Below are 20,890 nucleotides of genomic sequence, written 5' to 3'. Positions count from 1 at the left end.
TGCTTCACCCACCTTCTCTCAGTGGATTTCTGGGAAATAGACTCTGCGTGGAGGAAATCTGCATGCAGGAAGTTTATTAGGGTGCTCTTGGGAACGATACTTACCAGAGAGGGAGGGAAACAGGATAGAGCAGACATGAAGCTGGACTGAGCAGACCTCTGCTGCTTCTGGGAAAGCTCTGGAGCTGGGATGGCCCTTGGAGTCCTCCTGATGGAACAGGAGGCCATACATTTGCATCTGACATCAACCTATTGGATGCAGATGCCTCCAGGACAGACAATCGGGCTAGACCCCCACCACTGAAATAATTCTCTCATAGGTCCCCAAAGGGCTCCTAACTACTAAATCTAACCCTGTTTTCCTGAGCACCCCTCTTCCTGATGTCCCTGTGCATTTGCCCATACCGAACAACCCTCTTTTCTGGAGTTCTGTGACCTTCCGCAGTCCTGCTCCTCCTTTCCAGTCGTTTCTGTGTCTTCCCTTAGCTCCTTGTCTTCCTTACACCTGGGATCTGTCCTCAGCCCTGCCCTTTTTATCATTTCTACACTCTCCCTCCATCTCACCCTCTCTTGTCAACCCAATTTCTCTTCCTTTTCAGATGATTCTGAAATTCGCATCTTCCTCTCTTTTAAGAACTCCAGAATTTCATTTCCAATCACATTTGACCTGATCCTCAAATCCAACTCTCCCCACAATTAAACCCAGCATCATATCCCTCCAGATCCTCTTCCCGACATCCAAAATTTTATAGCACCCCCATCTTCCTCCTGGGGCTCCCCTCTCTCCCACCCCAAGCTCTGTAGTCTCCTCCTTTTCAAGGTGGTCTTCGTGTGCCATCATCCATGACCCTCACCTCGACAGGATGTCTGTTAATCCTTGCTGGGCAGCTGGCTGGGGGACTAAGCAGGCTGGTGTTCCAGTGGCCAGGTGGCTTGGTGGGCTTTCCCTAACTCCAGCTGCTCCCCAGACCTAGCAACCTGGGGAACGGGTAGCCTTGCTCACTGTGAGTCTAGTTTCAAAAGAGCATGGTTGGAGAAGTACAAGGCTATTGTTGCTTTGGAAAACAACCCATATTGCATGCCCACTGGCACCGCAGTTCCAGTTGTGAGTTCTTTGCACATTATTTCAGTGAGGGGTCCATGGGCAGCCAGCTCCTCCATCAATCGGCCCTTCCTTTTTTCTCCTAGCTGGGACAAGCTCTTGTTTCTCCCTGCGCCCAGGAAAATGCAAAGTTGACGATCCGCAGGGCTCTCAGAGGGCCAGGTCCGTGATGGAGTTCTTCTGGGGATCTTAGAGGGTGGGGAGGCTTTTTTATAATCTGACAGCTTGTCCCTTAAGTCCCTGGGACACCCCAGGGTCAACTTCTCCCAGGCCCCTGCGGGTTTCCCCCACCCACCAGGTATGATCTGGGGGGGTGAGGCCGGGTGCAGTGGGATGGGAGGGCCGGAGGGGAGGTCTGAAAGCCACCCCGACCCCCAGTCCATCCCTCCCCCCCTCTCCCGCGAGGTTCCCCCAGGCAACCGCACAGCTGCCCCCGACACAGACTTCAGGCGCTCTGTGTGCTCTGAATTGAAGCAAGCCCAAACTCCCAAACAAAGAGACCTCCGTGCAGGCTTCTGGGTGAGTCCTGCTCGCCGGTCGCGGGGAGAACCGAGCCTGGAAGCCGAGGGGGCGAGGAGGGGAAGTCGGAGCGCCGGGACGCGGAGAGGCGCAGGGGGCCGGGCAGGAAAAGCCCGTGGGCGCTCGGCTGTGAGGGGGGTGCCTCCCGGGCCTGCAGCGCGGCGGCCGGAGGAGGGGCCGGGCTGCCCGCACCCTGACCCCGCTGGGGGCGGAGGGGAAGGTACCGGCTGAGGGCGGCCCGTGGCGGGGCTGGCGGGCCCGCAAGGCGCTGCTCTCCGTCTCTCCCGGTTCCGGCTCCTGCTCCCATCGCTGCCTGCAAAGTCCGGCGCCCCAGAGCCGGGTAAGTGCGGGCTGGCGGCGGGAGAGGCGGCAGAACCCCCACTTCTGCGCCCGGGCTCGGGAGGGCCTGCGGAGGGCGGGGGCGCCGCCGGGGGCGCCGCCGGATGAGAGGAAGTGGGGGTCCCGGCGAGGCCCGCTCCTTCAGCCCCACGCAGTTTCCACCGGGTGGGAGCGCCTCCACCCCTCCCAGCTGCCCCCTGTCTCCCAGCGGCCATGGGTCCCCAACCTTCGTGAGGGGCTGGGGGTGGCGGAGGAAATCCGCGGGCAGGGGGAAGTGGCTCTGGATGAAGAGTGGGGAGGGGGCTCCTTCGGGACACTCTAGATGTAGGTCCGTCCTGGGTAGGCAGCATTTGTGTCCATTACTATACTCCGGAGTTTGCCTTTGTGCCTCTATGCCTTGGGAGAGGACACTGGGCCTGTGCGTGACTCGTCCTCCAGCGTGGCCAATGCATGACTGTCCTTTCCCGACTGTCATTGTCTCTGTCCACCCTGAACTCCAGTAGCTACCCTTCATGCATAAGGCCTGGGTGACAGGTCCAGAGTCATCCTTGCTGGTTTTGCACAGCCAGGCGCTGGTGACCCCATGAAACACAGGGTTTGCTAGAAGGGGCAGCTGGTGGTGTGCCTTGTTCCCACACAGAATTGTTCTTGGGGTGGGGGTGGGGGTGGGGCCAGTCTGCCTGGACAGGGCTGGCCCTGCTTTCTGAGTGTACTTCTGTGTATTTGTGGGGACATGCTCTGTGGCCCTGTCACCTGGGTTTGTGTGTCATTCTTGCAAAGGAAAGAAGGAGGTAATGGAAGGTTCTAGAGTATATTGTTTTAACCAGGGATCTGTGGTATTCACATGTGTGCATTGTCTGGAAAACATGAAGGGGAGGTGCTTGGTTAGGTGGGGCTGGGTAGCGTCTTGACTTGGGTCTGAGTTGCTGAGTGTGTGAGAATAAACACATTGGGAGGTAGGGGCAGCATAGGAAGAGGAGACAGCTTCTGGAAAAACTCCCGAGTATACCCGGGAGCACAGGGTGTAGGTGGAAGGGTTGGAGGAGAATGAGGGCCATATTAGGCCAGGGCACACAATCTGTGTTTAATTTGTGGACAGCTGGATTGTGGTGGAAAGAAGCTACAACCAGAGTCTGGAGACCTGGGTTTGAATCATAATTGAGCACTTTTGTGATACCGGCAGCATGTTCCCTGCACATGTCCCTCGGGCTCAGTTGTTTGGTGTATAGAATGGGACTAATAACTTCTGTCTGGCTTACCTCCCAAGGCGGCTGGAGGCTCAGATTAGTTCATGCCTAGGAAAGCACTTTGTCAGCAGTCAAGCTCTGAGGGCCAAGGGCAAATACTGGGCCCACAGGTGCCCAGCTGGTGATTTGGGGAGGAGCTTGGGTGGCCTGGAGCTGTTTGGCTTGTGGGTGGTAGAGGGAGCCGTTTGCATGCTGCTTACTCTGATGTTCAGCCTAGTAGGAGTGTTGGCCTAGACCCCCTCTTTGGACCATGGGAGTGTAAACTGTAAACTGTGCACCCGCCTGTGTTCCCTGTAGTCTTGGTATGAGTGCCTTCTGCAGTGCAAGAGGACAAGTGGCTGCCGTGGCCTTTAAACCATATCCCTGGAACAGCTTGTCTTTCTGGAGGGTTTTTTTTTTTTTTTGTATGTATGCTGTATAGCAGGGTCACATTTCATTATTTTTTCATGGGAGTATCCCATTATTGCAGCCTCTTTATTGAATTCTTGCTTGCTTTTTTGTTTGTTTTGCTTGTGTTTTTTGGGGGGTGAAGGGGGCCAGAATTCTACCACCGAAGTATCCTTGCACCCCCTTTCCAGAGGGCCTTATACCCACCATCTCATTTGTCCATATGGCCACCAAATGAAGCAGCAAGGGGGCACGCTCCACGATTTGCAGCTGGGAAGAGTGGCCAGCTACTGTGTGTCCTGGGCAAAGTCACCTCGTCTCTTTGGGTCTGCCCCCACATTGCTGGAAATCAGGGCTCCATTCCAGATTCGTTCTTATCCCAGCCCATCTTACTTCCTCAGGGTCCTTTCCTGATCGCCTATCTAAAGTGGCCGTCTCCTCCTCACAACCATTTCCTTTACCATCCGAATTTATCTTGGCTACATCCCACTACGTGAGCTCCATAACAGCAGGCACCTCCTTTGTTATGTTTACTGCTTGATCACCAATGCCTAGTACATAGTAGGTGCTCAAGAAATATTGTTGTGTTTGAAAGCGAGAGAATAGTTAGTAAGGATTTCAGGGTGTGGACGTGTGTTTCTCAAATTAATTAAATTAATCTGGATTGCTGTTGGCTTCCGGGTAGGTTTTCCTTTGATAAAACAGTTCTCCTACTAAAATTGAAGCTAGAAAACCATTGTACCAGAAGAATTTTAAGGGCCTTTGTAATACCAAGTTGAAATATAATACTCAACTGGAATTAATACACACCCAGCCCTCAGGGAGCAGTGCCCAAAGTGGTTATTCCAAAAACCATTTCTGCTTGGCTTTGGAATTCATCTTATGGTTGTTTTTGTGCAGCTGGTTTAACTTCCCGAATTTTTGGCCCAGGTTAATACGAAAATGATTTTGTGTGCACATCAGCAGTGAGAGGTAGATGGGAACTCTGCACCATGTGTGAAACAAGCCCGAGCCTGGGAGGAGACACTGATCACCGAGAGCTCCCCATTTGGAATGACTGTGTCTGCCACCATCCTCCCTGGGGTGTGCTCCCAGGCGCTGCCCAGCCAGGCCGCATACCCAGTGGCCCAGAGACTTTTTGAGTAGTTGGCAGTGAAGAGGAACCCTTCTCTCTGGGCTCTGGGCCACGACGGACCCTAGAGAACAGCAAGGGAATTGAACTCCCTGCCCTCTGTTGACAAGTGACCATGCTTCCAGGGTTCCCAAGTTCATTTCCACAGAAAGCATTCTCTTAGGTTGTCTCTTCCTATGTTTTGGCTTGCTAAAGCTACCGGAGTGCAATATACTTGAAACGGATTGGCTTTCATAAAGGGAATTTATTAAGTTAACAAGTTACAATTCTAAAGCTGTGAAAATGTCCAAATTAGGCACCAGCAAGAGGATATCTTAATCAAGTCTGGAGTTGCTTTGTCACATGGAAAGGCACATAGTGATGTCTGCTGTCCTTCTCTCCAGGCTTCTGGTTTCAAATGGCTGTCTTGGCATCTCCAAGCATCTATGTCTGAGCTTTCTCCAAAATGTTCCCCACTTAAAAGATTCCAGGGCAGGCCATGGTGGCTCAGCAGGCAGAGTTCTCACCTGCCATGCTAGAGACCCAGGTTTTATTCCTGGTGTCTGCCCATGTAAAAAAAAAAAAAAAAAAAAAAAGACTCCAGTAAGCGAATTAAAACCCACCTGAATGGGCGGGATTACATCTCCATGGCAACAACCTAATCAAGCGGTCCCACCCGTACAATAGGTCTTCCCCCACAAAACTGAATTAGGATTAAAAGAACAAGGCTAACAGTTTCTAACCAGCACATCCTATAAACGCATTTAAAAATGGTAGGGTGATTCTTGCATCCAACACTACCCATTCTGGGTACAGAATATATGCTCACCCATACCCTTGCTAGCGCCTGTGGAAGGAGTATTCATGCTTGCACCCACCCAGGGGAGAGGGAATTTGAGTTGTTTTGTGGGGATGTTTGAGTTGGATTGTTGAGGAGGGAGCCTGTGGAGAGAAGTGCAAAGAAGAGGCGTGAGCACAGAAGGGAACTTCCCGCTAATTCCTTTTGCCTTCTGACCTTTGCTTCTCGCACATGTCCCTGCTCTGGCTAACTCTTGTAGGTTCCTGGGTTCATAAGGTTTAAACTACAAGACCGCACAGCACTGCCACAGAGTTAGGGGCAGGGGTGGGGGGATCGATACCCACGTGTCCACCACCACGAGCCTTGAATCTCCTACTGCTGAGGATTGCATAAAAAGAACCTGGTTCCTGACCCCAGAGAATCGAGTTGCCATGGAGATTCAACTAATTTACAGGAAGAGCTGAGGAAACAGCTGAGTGCAGACTCTGTGGCCAGCACTCACCCATGCTCCCGCTGAAACTCCAGGAAGGAAAGGCAAGGTGAGCCAGGCAAGAGTGCAAGGAGCAGCTGGCAGGCGGCACATGTGCTGGGTTTCCATCCCCGCTCTCTCCTCCCTCTCAGTGAAGCCTTGGATGTGCTATCTCACTCACTAAGCTTGTACTTTCTCATCTGTCAACAGGGGAAAGGACCCCTAACTCCTGGCACGTGTGTGTGGATACCTGAGTTAACCCTGGGAAGCATAACTTAGCAGAGTGGAACAGAGCGTGCGAGGGTCTTGGAAGACAGCAGTGAAACATCCAGGGAAAGGGTCCGTGGCGAGACGGCATGCTAGATGGTGGCTGCTCGGTAATTGTGTCCCAGCACTGATCTATCCTGTCAGCAGTTGAGGGTTCTTGGCCTTCTGCTGGTTTTGCCCCTGGGCCACCCAGGCACCCCTTTTCTCCTCTGAGGTACATAACTATGGAGAGGAGCACAGCTGATTTTCAACAGCTTCTCCTTCCCTTTTGTGCTACTCCCCAAATGGCCCTTTTTAAAGCCTTAATTAGCGCTCCTGCAAAATGCTGAGAATTGGAGGATGTTACGGGGTTCAGGAAATGTTAAGGAAACTTGCCCTAATGGGCAGCAGATACCTCATCTGTTTTAAAGAGGTGAGTAGGGTTCCCCGGGGCCTCTCGGATGATATTGTAGGATTACCTCACAGTAATGCTCACCCTGACTTAGGGATTCCTATTTTTTCCCAGCATGGACCTCATGTTTCAAAAGATTTTTGCCAATCAAAAATTATGTTTTCAACATAAATATATCTTTGAATATAAATGAAAAGCTGCTTCTTCATCTTAAGAAATTAATCAAAGACCATATCACAGAGTAATTTCACTATCCAATGCCTGCCTTCTGCTTTGTAGCATTTATATTTTTTAAAAATCAGCCTAGGTCATTAGGTCATTCACTAACAGATCCTACGTGTTTGTTTAAAAAATTGGCTCAGAAGAAGGAAGAACAAAGGGCAAGAGTGAAGGTGTTGTTAGCCATCGTTTCATTGTCCTATTAAATCACGTGGCTGCTTATTATAGCCAAACTCTGAAGCCTTTTTGACAGGTGAAGGTCTGTGTTTCCTTCAGCATTCTGGAAATACTGTAGAGAGATTTATTTATCTCTCAGAGGCCCTTTTCATAGACAAGTTCTAGGATTCTGACATTTGCAAACCTCTGTCTTATGCCCTTGTTTTTAAACTACATTCCTTCTAGACTATGATGTATTTGAGGACAGACATTATGTTTATTGCCTCTGCCCAGCAGCTAGTACAAAGCCTGGCAAACAGCAGGAGTTCAATAAATGTTAATTGAATTAATATTTCAGGAAGGAACTCATCAGTGATCACTGAGACTCCCTCAACCAGGGCTGGCTACCTAATTTGCAGGGCCTAGCATAAAATGAATATGTGGGCCTCCTGTTCAAAAAGCAGGAAAAAAACACTGGTATAAGTATTAAAATATAAAGCCTTTTCCTTTTTTTCCATGGTCTCTCTCTTGACGTATCATGGTGTTTTTATTTGTTTTTTCATGTTGTTCTAAGTAAAGAAAAATTAAAATTTTAAATTATCAGCATAAATTTTACCATTCATTTTTCATATTGCACAATTGCCGGTTTTAAACAAAAATATAAGAGCATTTAACTCATATGTGGCATCAACAAAATCACACATCTCGCCTTTCATAGCTCATCTATGCACATGTGTTTGGTTCTTACCAGAACAGTGGAAACACTGCACAAAATTCAACCGCTTTTTTTTTTTAACTTTTTTTATTATATAGTATAACATATATACAAAGCAAAGAAATAAAAAAGCAATACTTTTCAAAGCACTCTTCAATAAGTGGTTACAGGACAGATCCCAGAGTTTGTCATGGGCTACCATACGGTCCTCTCATATTTTTCCTTCTAGCTGCTCCAGAATATAGAAGGCTAGAAGGCTTCCTATTTTTTTGTCATCACAATCAACCTTTTTTCCTTCTTTTTTTGTGGAAAATAACCAGTATACAAAAAAGTTATAAATTTCAAAGCACAGCACCACCATTAGTTGTAGAACATATTTCAGAGTTTGACATGGGTTACAATTCCACAATTTTAGGTTTTTTCTTCTAGCTGTTCTAAAATACTGGAGACTAAAAGAGATATCAATTTAATGATTCAGTGTTCATATTCATTTGTAAATTCTACCTTCTCTGTATAACTCCTACCATCACCTTTGATCTTTCCATCCCTCTCTTTAGGGGTGTTTGGGCTATGGGAATTCTAAATTTTTCACATTGGAAGGGTCTGTCACTAATATGGGGTAGGGAGGTGAAACTATCTGATGTTCTGGAGAGGCTGGGCTAGGTTTCAGGACTTATCTGGACCAGGTACCCATCTGGAGGCTGTAGGTTTCTGGCAAATTACTCTAGTGCCTGGAACCCTTGTGGAATCTTATATATTGCCCTAGGTGTTCTTTGGAATGGGCTGGAATGGTCCTGGTTGGGGGGTGACAGTTTATGACAGGTAGCAAGGTCTAACTGAAGCTTGCATAAGGGCAACCTCCCAAGTACCCTCTCGACTCTATTTGAACTCTTTCTGCCACTGATACTTTACGCAACTGCTTTTATTTCACTTCTTGATACACACACACTCTACCCACACTCTCTATCTTCCACCTTCTGATGAGGAGGGAAGGCCCAAAAGAAAAAGAACTATGCATTCCCTTCTCTGCCCTGTCCTTCTGTGTCATCATTTTCAGCGTGAGTAGTTGGCTAATGTGGGGAGTAGCACAAATAAGAAAGGGTGTGGATAATAGAGTTCCTTGCTTGTGTTTCTTAGAATGCATTGCCTTCCCTTTGCATTTGAGCCAGGCTCTGGTTCCAACAGGGAGCATGGCCTCTCAGGACCATCAGTACACCAGCTTACTCTGCTGTAAATGTAACAGCAGAGTAAGGGACTCTGCTTACGTGTCCCTTATATTGACTTTGAGTCTCTCTGAAGTTCCATGCATTGTGGGTCCATGGGAATTCTGTGCTCAGGGGGCATCATGATCACCATATGCAAACGGGGAGGCTAGGAACAATGGACACATCTGTTGCATGCCTCTCCTTCCCTCAAGTTCATGCTCTGCAGTCCCTTCGGACTTGACTTACAAAGCATAAGTTCAAAGATAAAATTATTCAGAACTTCAAGAAACCAACAGCAGAGCATTTAGCCAAGCATAGGGCCGTCTAAATGTAGGGCCCTCAGTGACCTGGTTTGTACATCCATGAAACCAGCCGTGGCCTCAACCCTCAGTCTCCCTTTTTGGCTTCATTTTTGCCACCTTTTTGGATAGTGGCCCAGTTAGGGTGAACAAATCCTTTAAACTGAAGGGTCATTCAAGTGCCCTGGTATTCGCGTTAGTCTTTTGCATGTTTGGAAAACCATGGAGGCTTCCATTTCACTATCCAGATCTGATTTTTTCCCTGGCCACTAAAAGAAACACCCTGCTGTGAGTTGGCTTAAATAATGGGAATTTACTGGTTCATGATTTTGAGGATAGGAGAAGTTCGACATTGAGATGTCAGCAAGGCAATGCTTTTTCCCCAAAGACTGGTGTTCTGGGGCTGGCTGCTGGCAGTCCTGGCCCTTGGCTTTTCCATCACGTAGCAATGCGCATGGCAGTGTCTTCTACTTTTCCTTCTGGGTTCTGTTAACTTCCAGCTTCTGGCTGTGTCTGTGGCTTCTCCTTCTGTGTCCAATTTCCTTTGCTTATCAGGACTTCTGCTATATAGGATTAAGGCTCTCCCTCACTCTGTTTGGACACACCCTAACTAAAAAGCATTTCAGAGGTCCTATTGACAAATGGGTTCACACCCACACAGGGGCTGGGACTTGGACATGCTTTTGTTGGGGATGTGATTCAATCTCCAACATTATCTATCATTTACATTTTTTTAAAAAGTCAGTTTAGGTCATTTGCTAACATGCTAGTGTGTTTAAAAGGCTCAGAAGAAAAGGAAAAAAAAATAAGAGTAGAGGCGGTAATTGTTTGTTTTGTCTGAGGTTTTGTAACAGGTTGAAAAGCAAAAAGCTTCTGGACATTCTTGGGCCATTTAAAAGACCCTCACTAGCTGGTCTGCGCATGACTTTTATGCAAAAGCTGAGCAGAGTGATTGGGACAAGGGGGTGAGTGGTTTGGTTACCAAGGAAATGCTCTTTAGATTGGAGGAAAGAGAGTCACAGAGGGAGCAGACTGAGATGTGCCTTGTGCCTCCACAGTTTGGGGCCCTCTGAACACAGGCTTGGACAGTCAGTTCTTCCAGAAGAAAGGAACACTCGTCTGTGTGCAGAGAGAAAGGGTGAGACGGGAAGGTAGGACAAGAAGCAGGGGGAGAGAATGGAAATACCAAGCAGGCAATTAACACTTGCCAGTAGCGCTGAACAGACAGGTTAGGGCTTTTCACTCAGCTGGAAACCTCAAGTTTCAAGTACTAGGAAGTCAGTACTAGGAACAGGAAACTGGAAGGCAGGGCAGAAGGAGCCCAACTCCCCTTTTTCAAAATGTAAAAAGGGGAACGGGGTTAGAAAAAGCAGTAATAGATAACAGCAATAAAAGACTAAATTGTACCTTTTATTCCCCTAAATTGGTCTATACTCTACCTTGATTGTGACTTATTGTATAAATAATGCTAATTGTGAGTAGCGATTTTCATAAATAAATCTGGTAGAAGATTGACTGATAGAAGTTCTCCAGGGGTCTGCAAATTGTTTTTATGTGGCCTGAAAACTAAGAATAGTTTGTATATATTCAAAAGGTTGAAACAAACAAACAAACCCCCCTCAAAAAACCAAAGAATATTTGACAGAGACTTGATATGCCCATGAAGCCTAAAGCATGTATTATCTGGTCCTTTTCAGACCCCTAAACTATCAACCCCAAATCTATCCAGCCTCAGCCTGCGATTGCAAACAGCTAAGCGAGTCCAGGGCACCGATGGCTGGCACAGCGGCTGGAGAGGAGCGGGAGCCTCGGAAGCACTGGTTTTCCCAATACCACTCTCTGAAAGTCGATTTAACTTGGCTGGGTGCATTGGGATTTTTTAAGATTCTCGGATGATTCTGATGCATCCCTAAGGCTGAAAAGCAGGGCCCAAAGGTAGTAGTTCTCAAAGTGCGGTCCAGAACCAGCAGCATCAATATCACCGAGAGCTTGTTAGAAATGCAAATTCTCAGGCTCCTGCCTCAGACCTGCTGACTTGGAAACTCTGGGGATGGGTCCTGCAAATAGGGTTTTAACAAGTGTCAGGTCATCTCAGGTGTTTGGGAACCACTGACTGTGAGTCCCAGCTCATTTCCTTCTGCTGGGTGAGAATAATAAAGGCAGGCCTTTCAGACCCTAAATGTGTTCATTGCAGGCACATGTCACAGATGGGTGAGGGAGCAAGAGGAGAGCAGGAAAGCTGAGCAGGAAGAGGGCAAACAGCAAGACCTCAGAATCACCCCAAGTTCAGCTGGAAATAGCCCTGTTGTTTTCCATAAAACTGTGGCCCTGGGACTTGACAAACCAGAATTTGAAACTAGAATGAATGACATCACCAATTGTGATGAAGTCCTCCCTGAGAAAGCTGTTATCAGTAGTAATTTTAGCTTTGGGCTCTATCTTTGATGACTATATAAATGTTTATTTTGTCGTATATTTACTTACATTTGGTAAACACAGGAGCTTAAGCACAACTTCTGGACTATCTCGGATCACCTTAAATAAATATCATCTGAGCTGGGGAAGTAGGAAAGCTGGATTGTTGACTCTCACCTCATACCATACCCAGTGGATGAATCTGTCCTCCCAACCTCCTCTTCTAGGAAAGGAGGAGTCTGCCCCCACTTGCTGCCCTCCCACCATGTGGCATATGGGGCATTCGTATGAATGTAATAGCAGTTATTACCACTTGCTGAAGGCCAGCCGTGTGCCAGGCATGGTGTGAGGTTTTTAACACACGTTATCTCCCATAATCATTGTAACCCTCAGGGCCCTTATCCCTAGTTCACAGTTGCGAACATAGCAGCACAGAGAGGTTAAAGGCCTTCCCCAAACCCCACAGCTACTGAACAGCAGAGCAGAAACTCAAACCCAGGGAGATCTGACCTCACAGTCAGTGGCAGTAGAGGTGGCAAAGCATGCCCGTGGCCAGGCGTGACATGGCATTTCAGTGAATCTAAACTGGTTGAGCCTGTGAACAGGTAAGGCAGTTATCCGCAGGTCTCTGAAGTCTTGTGCAGTTTCCTGTGTGCTCTTGACAAGGAGATAAGCCCAGACCTTCCAAAGGCTGGATTGCTGATGTGCTGTCTTAGAAAGAATTCAGGGCCCCAGAGGCACACTGGACAATGGAGATAAAGATTCCATCCAGGGTGTCAAGAATGCAGTTGCTGGACTTCCGGAGAAGATGGCGGCTTAGTAAGACGCGCGGGTCTTAGTTCCTCCTCCAGAACAGCAACTAAAGAAACAGACACAATACGAAACAGCTCCCGGAGCCACGACAGAGACCAAAAAGACAGCGTACCCCATTCTGGAACGGCTGAACGGGCAGGGAGAATCTGCTGCGGTGAGATACCCGAGGGGCGCGCGTTTTCCCGGCCAGGGCGACTGGCGACTGGGGTCCCCTCCACGCACGTGGCTCCAGTCTGGCTGGGAACGTTGGATAGTGCCCAATTTGGACTGGCACTCCCCCAAGCCGCGGCGGCCAGTGACCCCCCCTCCACGCGCGGTTTCCCGGCCGACTGCGAGATTCGGATTGGCAAGTTAAAGGAGCCACACCACCTTTTACTGGTGGGACCCGCAGACAGACGAGCACCACGAGCGCCACCTACTGGGCAGGAAAAGAAAAACAGAGCCCAGAGATTTCACAGAAAAACCTTTCAACCAGCCGGGTCCCACACCCAGGGAAATCTGATCAAATGCCCAGACACCAGCAGAAAATAATGGATCACGCTCGGAAAATTGAAGATATGGTCCAGTCAAAGGAACAAACCAATAGTTCAAATGAGATAGAGGAGCTGAGACAACTAATGCTGAATATACGAACAGAAATGGAAAAACTCTTCAAAAACCAAATCAATAAATTGAGGGAGGACATGAAGAAGACATGGGCTGAACAAAAAGAAGAAATAGAAAATCTGAAAAAACAAATCACAGAACTTATGGGAGTGAAGGACAAAGAAGAAAAAACGGAAAAAACAATGGATACCTACAATGGTAGATCTAAAGAGACAGAAGCTACAATTAGTGAACTGGAGGATGGAACATCTGAATTCCAAAAAGAAACAGAAACTATAGGGAAAAGAATGGAAAAACTTGAGCAGGGGATCAGGGAACTGAATGACAATATGAAGCGCACAAATATACGTGTTGTGGGTGTCCCAGAAGGAGAAGAGAAGGGAAAAGGAGGAGAAAAACTAATGGAAGTAATTATCACTGAAAATTTCCCAACTCTTATGAAAGACCTAAATTTACAGATCCAAGAAGTGCAGCGCACCCCAAAGAGAATAGACCCAAATAGGCGTTCTCCAAGACACTTACTAGTTAGAATGTCAGAGGTCAAAGAGAAAGAGAGGATCTTGAAAGCAGCAAGAGAAAAACAATCTGTCACATACAAGGGAAACCCAATAAGACTATGTGTAGATTTCTCAGCAGAAACCATGGAAGCTAGAAGACAGTGGGATGATATAGTTAAATTACTAAAAGAGAAAAACTGCCAACCAAGACTCCTATATCCAGCAAAATTGTCCTTCAAAAATGAAGGAGAAATTAAAACATTTATAGACAAAAAGTCACTGAGAGAATTTGTGACCAAGAGACCAGCTCTGCAAGAAATACTAAAGGGAGCACTAGAATCAGATACGAAAAGACAGAAGAGAGAGGTATGGAGTAAAGTGTAGAAAGAAGGAAAATCAGATATGATATATATAATACAAAAGCCAAAATGGTAGAGGAAAATATTATCCAAACAGTAATAACCCTAAAAGTTAATGGACTGAATTTCCCAATCAGAAGACATAGACTGGCAGAATGGATTATGACCCCGCAATACCACTACTAGGTATCTACTCAAAGGACTTAAGGGCAAAGACACAGACGGACATTGGCACACCAGTGTTTATAGCAGCATTATCTACAATTGCAAAGAGATGGAGGCAGCCAAAATGTCCATCAACAGACGAGTGGCTAAACAAACTGTGGCGTATGCCTACGATGGAATATTATGCAGCTTTAAGACAGACTAAACTTATGAAGCATGTAATAACATGGATGGACCTAGAGAACATTATGCTGAGTGAGTCTAGCCAAAAACTAAAGGACAAATACTGTATGGTCCCACTGATGTGAACCAACATTCGAGAATCAGCTTGGAATATATCATTGGTAACAGAGACCAGCAGGAGTTAGAAACAGGGTAAGATAATGGGTAATTGGAGCTGAAGGGATACAGACTGTGCAACAGGACTAGATACAAAAACTCAAAAATGGACAGCACAATAATACCTAAGTGTAATGTAACTATGTTGGAACACTGAATGAAGCTGCACCTGAAATATAGTTTTTTGTTTGTTTGTTTGTATCTTTTGTTTTTGTTTTTTTCTTTTTCCTTTTTTTATATATATATATATATTTTTTATTAGTATTATTATTTTAATTCTCTTCTCTATATTAACATTCTATATCTTTTTCTGCTGTTTTGCTAGTTCTTTTCCTAAATCGATGCAAATGTACTAAGAAATGATGATCATACATCTATGTGATGATACTAAGAATTACTGAGTGCATGTGTAGAATGGAATGATTTCTAAATGTTGTGTTCATTTCTTTTCTTTTTTTTTGATTAATAAAAAAAAACTAAAAAAAAAAAAAAGGTGAAGAGGCTTTATGGACCTTAAACCTAAAGCAAGAGCACTGAAGAAGGAAATAAATAAATGGGAGCTCCTCAAAATTAAACACTTTTGTGCATCAAAGAACTTCATCAAGAAAGTAGAAAGACAGCCTACACAATGGGAGACAATATTTGGAAATGACATATCAGATAAAGGTCTAGTATCCAGAATTTATAAAGAGATTGTCCAACTCAACAACAAAAAGACAGCCAACCCAATTACACAATGGGAAAAAGACTTGAACAGACACCTATCAGAAGAGGAAATACAAATGGCCAAAAGGCACATGAAGAGATGCTCAGTGTCCCTGGCCATTAGAGAAATGCAAATCAAAACCACAAAGAGACATCATCTCACACCCACCAGAATGGCCATTATCAACAAAACAGAAAACGACAAGTGCTGGAGAGGATGCGGAGAAAGAGGCACACTTATCCACTGTCAAATGGTGCAACCACTGTGGAAGGCAGTTTGGCGGTTCCTCAAAAAACTGAATATAGACTTGCCATACGACCCAGCAATACCATTGCTAGGTATCTACTCAAAGGACTTAAGGGCAAAGACACAAACGGACATTTGCACACCAATGTTTATAGCAGCGTTATTTACAATTGCAAAGAGATGGAAACAGCCAAATTGTCCATTTGTTTAGAAACAAACAAATGTGGCTAAACAAACTGTGGTATATACATACGATGTAATATTATGCAACTTTAAGACAGAATAAACTTATGAAGCATGTAATAACATGGATGGACCTAGAGAACATTATGCTGAGTGAGTCTAGCCAAAAACTAAAGGACAAATACTGTATGGTCCCACTGATGTGAACCGACATTCGAGAATAAACTTGGAATATGTCATTGGTAACAGAATCCAGCAGGAGTTAGAAACAGGGTAAGATAATGGGTAATTGGAGCTGAAGGGATACAGACTGTGCAACAGGACTAGATACAAAAACTCAAAAATGGACAGCACAATAATACCTAAGTGTAAAGTAATCATGTTAAAACACTTAATGAAGCTGCATCTGAGCTATAGGTTTGTTTTTTTTTTTTGTCTGTCTGTTTGTTTGTTTGTCTTTTTTTCTTTTTACTTTTCTTTTTTTTACTATTATTATTATTTTTATTTTTTCTGTATATTAACATTCTATGTCTTTTTCTGTTGTTTTGCTAGTTCTTTTCCTAAATCGATGCAAATGTACTAAGAAATGATGATCATGCATCTATGTGATGATGTTAAGAATTACTGATTGCATATGTAGAATGGAATGATTTCTAAATGTTGGGTTAATTTCTTTTTTTTTTCTTTAATTAATAAAAAAAAAAGGTGAAGAGGCAGCCAAAAAAAAAAGAATGCAGTTGCTATACAGAGCTGGCTGGGTCCTTAAATTCTTCTTTCCTCATTTTGGAAATAAGCGGTATAACTATTATGAATTATCATCACCCTCAGTAATAACGAGGCATCCTTTCAGAGCTCTTTGGGGGCTCCAAAGCATTGTAAGCTCATTGGCTCCCAAAGTCCTGTATTACTGACCTTGGTTTACAATCAGAGGCCATGGGTGCTCAGAGGTCAGTCACCCTCGAGGGCAACCAACCTCCCAAACCATCAGCTCTCGGCTGAAGACGTGGGTTTTAGTCCCAGCTCTTCTCAGACTTGCTCTGAAAGAATGGAGAAATTCTCTAAATCCACTTGGTTACTTCTTGACTTAGACATGAGGAATGAAGAAAGAATCTAGCTAAGCCATTTGCCTACAAAACCTAGACTGTAGCCATATAATGGATGTCAGGAATTCTCAGGGTTTTAAAAATTCACAATTCATTAGTGATTTCAGTAAGTGCATAGAGTTAATCAAGAAGCATAATAGTCTGTGTTTATCTCATGACTTAGGAATTTCTCTTCAAAGGTTTTCAACTTTCAAGTGAAAGAAGCAGCTCTTTCAGCTTTGAGTAAGTAGAAAGTAACCCAGAGTGGGGTTATTCAAATGTTTGATACCGTGAAAGAAATTTCAAACTAAGTATTCTCGAGGAGTTAGCTCTACTCGCCTTGTCAAATATATACTAGAAATTATGAGCTATCAAGAATATGAGGTAGGCAACTAATGACTCTGTAGGAGCACAAAAATAGTGGATATTTGAACTTTTAGAACCACTGAATAAAGCATGGATTGAACAAAAAAGAATGACAAAATAGTATCTAATTTCAGGGTCTCTCCCACCAAAATATGGGAGGAAACTGATTTCCAGTTCTTCATCTTTGAGTCCTGGACATGCAGGCCGGTTTTCAAATCTTGTAAACAATTGGTGGTGGTTGTGACAATGAGAGTTAGTACGTGGTTAGGGAGCCAACTTGGGCAAGGTTGTTTTAATCCCAGTTCTGTTTGTATAACATCTTCCCCCTAGAGCTCCTGGATCTAAAGTTCTTCCTGCTTTTTTGGGAAGAATTAGGGTAACAGGGTGGGGGGTGTTGGTTCACTGCCATGTGAATGCCCGGAAGGGTCAAGTAGCTTTAAAAAGACAAGTATCTGTGTGCTTGGATCTCCTGGAGGAAGAAGATTCTCCTACCTTCCAAGGGGCTTTCTACAGAGTGCCTAGGAAATATGTTTTCACAGACCTGAGATGAAAAGGCATGATTTATTTATCAGGGAGCTTAGCAGCTTCCAAGCGGCCTTCAATAAATTACATCACCCTCTGGTCTGCAGACCTAACAGATTCACAGCCAAGTCCCAGAGTGAAAATTGGATTTAAATTGAGACACACAAGCATCCTCTCACCCTGACACACACAAGCACGCGGATTTGTCAGGGGCAGATGAAGCGGGAGTCTGGGCACGCGGCCTCCAGCCTCAGCCCTGCTTCTAGGGGCTGAGTCCCAGGGGTGCTGTGTCTTTGAGTCTGTGCCTAGGGCGTGGCCCCGTCTTTGGGAGTTGACAGCCCAAGCCTCATGTGTGCCTACCCAAAAACCCAGTGCTTCTTAACTTTGTGTGTGTGTGTGGGGGGGGAGGAATCATAAACTCTTTTAGGGGATCTGATAAAATGGAACCCCGTTATATAAATGGAAAAATTTTTTCTGTACGATTTCAGGGGCTCCCATGTTAGTGCCCCCTGGAAGGAATGGCCTTTTGGGCTTACTGCGAAACCATGGTGTCCTGCTCCAGAGACAAGACAGACACTATTCTTTTTTTTAATATATTTTTATCGAGCAATATCCACACGCATACAGTCCAGCCATAGTATACAATCAGCGACTCACAATATCAACACATTGTGGTGTATTCTTCACCTTGATCATTTTTAAAACATTGGCATCACTCCAGAAAAAGAAATAAAAAGAAAAAAAAAAGAACTCATAGCGTCCCATACCCCTAACGCCTACCTCTCATTGACCCACAGTATTTTTTAAAATTAATTATTTTTTATTTATGATACATAACCACATACAAACACAAACATTCTTATCATATGATCATTCCGTTCTCGTTATATAATCAATAACTCGCACTATTTTAAGAGCAAATGAGAAATTTTATAAATCCTCCTCTCTGGGAAAAGAGATGAATTTTTATGTCAATTTTTTTTTTCAATTCCGGCCTCCTCGAGGAGTGTATCTGTGCCGTTTTGATTCCCAGTGAGCAGGCTGTGAATGTACTTGAGCATGAAGTTGCGTACACCATAGTGAAGCCCTCTGCTTGGGGAGCCCCTCCTTGCACCCCAAAGTACCCTGCCCTCCTGCCTGTTTATCCTGCCAGAGCCGCAAAGCGTACCAATGACAGTCACCCTTTGATGGGGGCTGCTGCTGCTGGGGGGAGCTGAGGGTGGGCTGAGCCTCCGCCTACTGAATTCAGACACAGGCTCTCACATCTCAGGGACCCTCTTATCCCCACCGGGCAGAGAAAGAAGTGGGGCTCTGTTAGATCACCTACTCAGGGTCACATGATCAAGAATGGTAACTTAGGTTTTCCTCCAGGTATGCAGACGCCCACCCCCCTCCCCAAACTGCAGAGAACCAGGTTCACACTCACATCAACTCCCAGCTCCCTCCCCCTAGCCCGGGTCTGAGGGGGACAGCAGAGGGGACAAAGGCTGCCCTTCTGCCTGGACTCAGGTTCACTTGAGCCGCCCAATGGAGAACCTCTTCCCTGAAGCTCATGGGCATCCTCTGGAGGCTTCAGCCAGCACTCAGAAGCTGGCAGGTCTGGCAAACGGTGACTGCCACAGCAGGCCAGGGCCGGTGGCCATGGAGGGTGGACACTCGGCTTGGAATCCCGCCCCCAAGGAAGGAGCAGCTGTGTTGTTGAAGCCCCAAGGCCCTGGGACCTGGGGCTCCATTTAGATTGGGCCTGAGACCTGGCACCATTGTTCATTTGGGGCCTGTGTGCCTCCCACACCCCTCTAGGATGGCTTTGGGGAGCCACGTCTTACCCTTGCTTCCCTTCCCACACACACACAACAGTGAAAGCACATCTGCCCTTAAGGACAGATGCACCCTATGGGTCTCCAGCTCCAGTCTGGTCCCTAACTCCAAGATTGAGAGCCCACCCCTATCCACCCTGAGTATCTCCTACTTCTACCTGGTAGACCTGGGGACTTGTTCCTCGGCTCTCAGGGACACTGTTCCCCTGCTCTTCCAGCCTTCTTGAATTTCTACACGTCATTAGCACTGGCTGTTGGCTGGACCACCCACTGGGGATGGCAGGGTGACAGAAAACCTGCTGCACATGCTTCTGTTCGAACTGTGTGCTTGGGAGGAGTGGCGCCGAGCCAGCTGGAGAGGGCACCCCCCGCAGCCCTCCTCCTCTGGGCTTGTCTGTAGCTGCCAGCAGCATTTGCCTTGTCGTAGTCACGTGGGCTCAAATCCTTAGGCCAGGGACAGTTTCCAGTGAGCCAGTCCAGGCTCCGTTTCCCTGGACTGAGTATGGGGTCTGGAAAGCCATTGTCAACAGTGTGAGTCCAAAGGTGCTGGGGCTGCCTGGGAGAGACGCAAGGGCACTGGGACCATTCCTCCCTCCTGGATGTCCATGGCCCCAGGCTTAGGGCCAGAGCAGGGCTCAGCTGTGCCGAGAAGCCTCTTCCACCCTCATCTAGGAACTGGGCCTGATCAGGGAGGCCCAAGACAATGCCAGAAATCAGAAAGCAGGCCCAGCCCCGTGGAATGGCCTGGCCGGGCCCCCTCGAGGACACAGTCTGGGAGGAAGGCAGGCGTCAGGACTCTGGGAACGTCGGGCACAGTCTCCACAGCCAGGGAGGGGCCCACCAGGCTCCTCCAGAGCTGCAGGGCGGTAGATAAAATGGCACATTGTTATTTCAAGCAGACCTGAAGTGTAAGGCTCTGGGTCCTCAAATTAGGTTCTTCATCTGTAAAACGGGGGCCCTGGGAGCACCTCCCTCTTAGTCACTGTGAGAACCACTCTCACAGTGCCACCATTGTACTCACCCCTCTGCACAAGAACTAGTGAGCTGTAGCCTGGAGAGGACAGAAATAGCAGGCTCCATTTGCCAATGGGCGGGAGCTCCTGCCATTCCCTGGTGGGGCTTGGCCCATTTGCCGGTGGCAGATGCCGTATTTTAAAAAAATGGGGTGCATTTGGGGCCATATTAGAGTCTATAAAACGGTCTCAGAGGTCGCTTTCAGTTCTAAGCTTGTGCTGCGGGTCTGTACTATAGTTCCAGCTCTCCCCTGCTCATTTTCACCATGGTCAAACTGGCAATTGAGAATTAAAAATCTGAGGCCTGCCCACTCTCTCTAAACCCAACTCTGTAAGTGAAATCATTGCCCTTCCTGCCTACATGGTAAGTGACATCCAGGGGTGAAAGTCCCCGTGGGGGCCTGGGAGAGGACTCTGAGGGATGAGCCTGGCCCTGGCACCATGGGATCAATTCCACCCTGACCAAAAGAGGGAAAAGAAGTGTAACAAATGGGATTCAGTGGCTGAGAGAGTTCAAATAGAGTCGAGAGGCTACTC

The 20,890-nt window shown here is 46.6% G+C and overlaps 1 protein-coding gene across 4 annotated transcripts in view; it reads left to right on the top strand.

Annotated features, from left to right (window-relative positions):
* The first annotated feature begins 1,839 nt into the window (after nucleotides 1-1,839).
* Nucleotides 1,840-20,890, top strand: part of TSPAN11 (tetraspanin 11) — a 90,884-nt gene continuing 71,833 nt past the window's right edge. For all 4 annotated transcript variants that reach the window (XR_013179479.1, XM_077169709.1, XM_077169712.1 and 1 more), the window contains exon 1: nucleotides 1,840-1,960. The gene's annotated coding sequence lies outside the window, so the exon portion shown is untranslated. The remainder of the gene's footprint in view (nucleotides 1,961-20,890) is intronic.

This window comes from Tamandua tetradactyla, chromosome 7, assembly GCF_023851605.1.
Source record: "Tamandua tetradactyla isolate mTamTet1 chromosome 7, mTamTet1.pri, whole genome shotgun sequence".
Taxonomy (NCBI): Eukaryota; Metazoa; Chordata; class Mammalia; order Pilosa; family Myrmecophagidae; genus Tamandua; species Tamandua tetradactyla.
The sequence above is the reverse complement of the archived record's forward strand: the minus strand, read 5'-3'. Positions and strand labels throughout refer to the sequence as shown.